This window comes from Pleurodeles waltl, chromosome 2_2, assembly GCF_031143425.1.
Source record: "Pleurodeles waltl isolate 20211129_DDA chromosome 2_2, aPleWal1.hap1.20221129, whole genome shotgun sequence".
In the NCBI taxonomy this organism is placed as follows: domain Eukaryota; kingdom Metazoa; phylum Chordata; class Amphibia; order Caudata; family Salamandridae; genus Pleurodeles; species Pleurodeles waltl.
Window position 1 is genome coordinate 404,232,521 of NC_090439.1, and position 6,000 is coordinate 404,238,520.

Sequence of the window (6,000 nt, forward strand, 5' to 3'; positions counted from 1 at the left end):
TGGTATGGGAAGAATGTTCCCTGATGAACTGGGGGGGTCAATTGGTTGGTGGCCCATTACCTGCCCCAGTCGCTTCAACTGGGTGGCCGGGTGATCCTGGGCTACTAGCACGAGGCAAGGCGGCTTCAGTGGGGCAAGGTCATATACCATCTGACAAGAATATTCAAGACAGGACGCAATGAACACCAGCTCAATCATCGGAGGGCAGATCTGGTGGCAAGGAAACAGGTTCTGGTGGATCATTTCGGAATAGAAATCGCAAAACTGTTGGTAAGTCTCCCATTGCCATACAATCAGCTGCATTTCGCCTTTGATTGACAGTTGAAGATAAGTATCAGTGCTGTTTGTAATGGTTGTGAATATGTTGTATGCAACCTGTATGAGGAGTCTCTGCCCCACTTGAGGCCTTGAGTTCAAATCTCATACAATTTAGCCAATGCAGGACACCTGTATGATGAACCCTGCATAACCATAATGAAGGGGCACATGTAAGGGCCCCTAGCGCAACCTTTGACCTGCCATAGTGTCATATGATTGACGGTAAATCAGCGCTAACCTGCCATTTACACTGCATAGTGCCAGCCACAATGTATGCAAAGGGGTCGTTCTGGCACAAAGGGGCCCTCCATATTAGCACAAAGAAGTCAATGAGACTGCTGAACCCCATTTGTGGTGGATTTCTTAACTCCTGTTCTTTGCAGGCATTACAAATATGCTTTCATCATGACTAATGGGCCCCTGGGTGCTTAGCAAGACTCAAGGAAAAAAATGATGATGCTAGTCCTTCAATGGGCCAGACTACTTCCAATTTTTTTTTACCCTACTCCCCCTAACTCCCACCATGGTGCACAGTCTATTGGAGATGGCGCACACATGGTGGTATCAGGAGTGCACTAGGACCCTCACTTCAAAAGGCCCAGCACTAGGTGCTATGCCACTTCCATATATACGGCCTGAAGTGTAGTGATGCAATGCCAGTTTAATTTTTAAATGTACAGCTAGGAATGACGTCGGTGCCATGAAACAGGCTTGAAAGGGTGTGTAGAAATTAGTTAGGGCAAAATCCAGACCTCTGTGTCACAACCAAAGTTTCAAAGTATGAATCCCAAACACCCTGAAGGGCTGCTGAGTGAAGGTGTGAAATTTGTGCATAGAAATGTTTGAGAAGGACCCCTATGTACTCAGCAGACGTTTCTGTGATCTGTAGCATCTCCTGCTGAGTGTATCATTGGCCTTCACATGTCTACATGATATTGGCCCACACTACCATGATACCCTGACTTAATTATGACTACACACACATAGAGGTGAGTAAGGGGTGCACTAAGGCCCATAAGGACAGTATAGATGCAATAGGTGCTGCAATACTGTAGTCCTATCAGCCTCTTGGTGTCATTCTGCAAGGCCATGTTAGGGAGCCTGGCAATGACTACTGGAAGTTCCATTTGACTTGTGCATTGTGTATCAGAGTCAGCCTATACTGTCTCCATTACCCAACACATGTGTTGGGTCTGTTCCACTGGCCTGCTGCTCCTCACTGACAGTATGGGGCTGCATTGTTTCAACTCCATCACTGGCATATCACTCACTAACCTGCAACCCCAGATGCATCCTCTGGCTACAGCGTAAGTGTGTCTGTGTTGAGCCATATTCCTATGCCCATGTACTTATCCCTCACTGGTTCAACAATGGTATTCCATGGCAACAATGGCAGGGCACACACCATTGGCAATACATTCATGTTTCATATCAGTCAATGTGCAGGTAGTTACAACTGTCTTCACACAAGTCCACTCCCATTGCAGTTTTCATCGCGTGACTGCCTCGTGATGGCACACACATTCCACTTACTTCACTGAAGGATGTGTTATGTAAATATTCAGGGGGTCATTACAACCCTGGCGGACGTGTTAAAGCGGCGGTAAGACCGCAAACAGGCCGGCGGACAAAAAAAGGGAATTATGACCCTGGCGGAAACCACCAACAAAGACAGCCACTTTAACACACCGCCCGCCACAGCAGTACAGACAAGCAGCGCGGCGGTCACCGCCAACAGACAGGCGGGAGACAATGTACCGCCCATAGTATCAGAACACACCAATCTGCCACCTTTTCCGGGGCGGATTCACCGCGGATAAAAACACGGCGGAAACAGCTTTTGCTATGGGAAAACGCTCACCTGAACACACTCCACGAGGAACGACGACTCCATGGAGCCGGAACTCCAAATACTACCTGCCCTTGTCTTTCTGCTCCTCTACGACCAACAGCGACGTAGGCGCCAAAGATACCGGTGAGTACTGCACCTACGACACGGGGGAGGGGGGAGGCAAAAGTTAGGGGGACACCCACCAAACACCCCCACCCTCCCATATCACAACATACAGACCATTGCAGTCAAAAATATCACATGAACAACCCACAATCCCCCCAGAAGAATGCAAAGACAAAGCGAATTGCGGTCAAACTTTGTAATGTGCCAATATACATGTCATACAAAAATATACTGATATATATCTCAAAATCTGTCATAATTATATATAAAATACAAGAAGTAGTGCAGATATGTACCCAACAATGTCCGTGCACCAACAGTCCAAACATGCATGGGCGAGGCCCACAATAGATACCTGACCAAAATCCGAGAGAACACTGCCGGGGCATCAGATAGAAACACTACAGGCACCTCAGGGGGAAGGGAAGGGGGGGCACCTCAGCCACATGAATGCGAAGCCAGATCCACGACGGGGCTCCATCCCCATTGATGTATCCTGGGGAGTGCAAAGCCACAGTCTCTCAAGTCTCTATAGTGGGTGGGTTGCCCACTGTGCCATCCTGGGGAGTGCAAAGCCACAGTCTCTCAAGTCTCTACAGTGGGTGGGTTGCCCACTGTACCATCCTGGGGAGTGCAAAGCCACAGTCTCTCAAGTCTCTACAGTGGGTGGGTTGTCCACTGTGCCATCCTGGGGAGTGCAAAGCCACAGTCTCTCAAGTAGATGCAGTTCTCTACTGGTACTGGGTGGGACTGGTGCCCAGACTGGATGAGTCTCCTCGTGAAAGTTCCTGTCCTGTCACTGTCCCAGCTGCACATGGGATAAGGATGCCTGATGTGGCGGCCTATTCATACCTACACAGTCTTTGCTATGTTCAGCGGTGCTTTGCCATGGCGGTCTTTGCCCTGTTCAGCGGTGCTTTGCCATGGGGGTTCAGGACTGTTCAGCGGTGCTTTGACATGGCGGTCTGTGCCCTGTTCAGCGGTGCTTTGCCATGGCGGTTCAGGACTGTTCAGCGGTGCTTTGACATGGCGGTCTTTGCCCTGTTCAGCGGTGCTTTGCCATGGCGATTCAGGACTGTTCAGCGGTGCTTTGCCATGGCGGTCTTTGCCCTGTTCAGCGGTGCTTTGCCATGGCGGTTTAGGACTGTTCAGCGGTGCTTTGCCATGGCGGTCTTTGCCCTGTTCAGCGGTGCTTTGCCATGGCAGTTCAGGACTGTTCAGCGGTGCTTTGACATGGCTGTTCAGGACTGTTCATCAGTGCTTTGACATGGCGGTTTTGATACTGACATTGGTGTGTGGCATGACGATCTCCACACTGGACATTGGTGTGTGGCATGACGATCTCCACACTGGACATTGGTGTGTGGCATGGCGTTCCATCATTGCCCAGCGGGGCTGTGGCATCCTGGCCCCTCCTGGACTGTGACTCCGGCGGTGGTCTCTGGACCAGTGACGATACTTGGGCCCTCCTGGGCTGTGACTCTGGCGGTGGTCTCTGGACCAGTGATGATACTTGGGCCCTCCTGGGCTGTGACTCTGGCGGTGGTCTCTGGACCAGTGATGATACTTGGGCCCTCCTGGGCTGTGACTCTGGCGGTGGTCTCCTGACCAGTAACGATACTTGGGGCCCTCCTGGGCTGTGACTCTGGCGGTGGTCTCCTGACCAGTAACGATACTTGGGTCCTCCTGGGCTGTGACACTGGCGGTGGTCTCCTGACCAGTAACGATACTTGGGCCCTCCTGGGCTGTGACTCTGGCGGTGGTCTCCTGACCAGTAACGATACTTGGGTCCTCCTGGGCTGTGACACTGGCGGTGGTCTCCTGACCTGTAACGATACTTGGGCCCTCCTGGGCTGTGACTCTGGCGGTGGTCTCCTGACCAGTAACGATACTTGGGCCCTCCTGGGCTGTGACTCTGGCGGTGGTCTCCTGACCAGTAACGATACTTGGGTCCTCCTGGGCTGTGACACTGGCGGTGGTCTCCTGACCAGTAACGATACTTGGGCCCTCCTGGGCTGTGACTCTGGCGGTGGTCTCCTGACCAGTAACGATACTTGGGCCCTCCTGGGCTGTGACTCTGGCGGTGGTCTCCTGACCAGTAACGACGGTGCTGGCGGTTGTGTCTGGACCGCCGGAAATGATGGCGCACTTCTCTGCCGTGACACTCACAACAGGCTGGGAGACTTCCTCGGGACCTTGCCCACCTTTTTTGGAGTTACAGCTGACTCACCAATCGCCTTCGATCCCATTTCAGTTGTAGTCCCACCAGGAGTCTTGACACGGTCCCGTCGTCCACTCTCCAATTTCAGAGCCTTTACAGGGGGTGGGCTGACAGTGCCTTGGCTACGGATCCTACTGCCTGCCCTGGTGGATGGTGCACTCCAAAAACCTGGAACACGCACCACTGGTACTGGAGGCTTTTTGGCTGAGGCACTATGACCGGACTGATGAATTGTAGGGGGGGTTGGGGGCAAAAAGGTCAATTTGACATAGAGACAGTTTCTGACGGACACTGGGATGGGTAGTTGGAGGGGGTCTGGGAGTGGAGGAAGAGGAGGTGGTTGTAGGAGGTGTCACTTTAGGTGCTTTGGGTGCAGGTGCAGGTACTGGAGGCTGTCCTGAGGTGGATGGATGTTGGGTGAGTGATTGCCGGCGTTTGTGTACTTTGGGAGGGGACGTCACAGACACACTGGGAGAGGACACAGGGGATGTGTAAATGGCAGTGGGGGTGGTGAGTGCAGGTGAGCGGCTTGTGGTGCTGGGTGTCCTGGTGCGAGTCCTAGCGCCTGTAGATGTGGTGCATGCAGGTGTGTGTGTAGACGAGACTGGGAGGGAGGAGGGAGAAGAGGAGGAGGAGGACACAGTGGAGACAGTGGATGTTGCTGTGTCTGTATGGGTGTGATGCTTGTGTGAGTGCCTGTGGTGTGTGTGGTGCCTATGTTTGCTTGAGCTACTTTTGGGTGTTGACTTGTGTGCATGCTGGTCTGTAGGTGTGCTTGGGATGGGCTGGGGTACAGAGGATTGGGTCTGGGTGGAGGAAGTTGGAGGGGGGAGGCTGGACACAGGGACAATGGCTGCCATCAGTGCTGAGGCCAGAGATTGCAGGGTTCGCTGAAGGACAGCCTGACCAGAATGAATGCCCTCCAGGAATGCATTACAGTGTTGCAACTCTCGTTCTACACCCTGGATGGCATTCACAATGGTAGACTGCCCAAAAGTGAGTGACCTGAGGAGGTCAATGGCCTCCTCACTGAGGGCAGCAGGGGTGACAGAGGCAGGGCCTGAGGTGCCTGGGGCGAAGGTGATGCCCACCCTCCTGGGTGAGCGGGCACGGGGCGAACGCTGAGGGGCTGCTGGGAGGGCGGTGCTGGTAGGGGAGGTGGCGGCTGTACCTGTAGAAGTGGGGAGCACAGATGGTGCCGCCACCACAGGGGAGCTCCCATCGGCGGACGAGTCCGTGTCGCTGTTTGGTGATCCTGTGGCCGACGTGAAGCTCTCCTCGCCCTCCATCCCACTGGTGCATTCAGAGTCCGTGGTGTGACCCTCCATGGCCATGTGGGATGCAGCTCCCTCGTGCTCCGATGCCACTGTACCTCCGCCTGATGATGCTGATGTACAAAAGGACAGGGAGAGCAGGAAAAGGGGGGGAGACAGAAGAAAGAGAGTTTTAGTGCATGGCATACCGCTACCGTTGGCGGACAAGACAGACGCAGCAGCCCCATGCA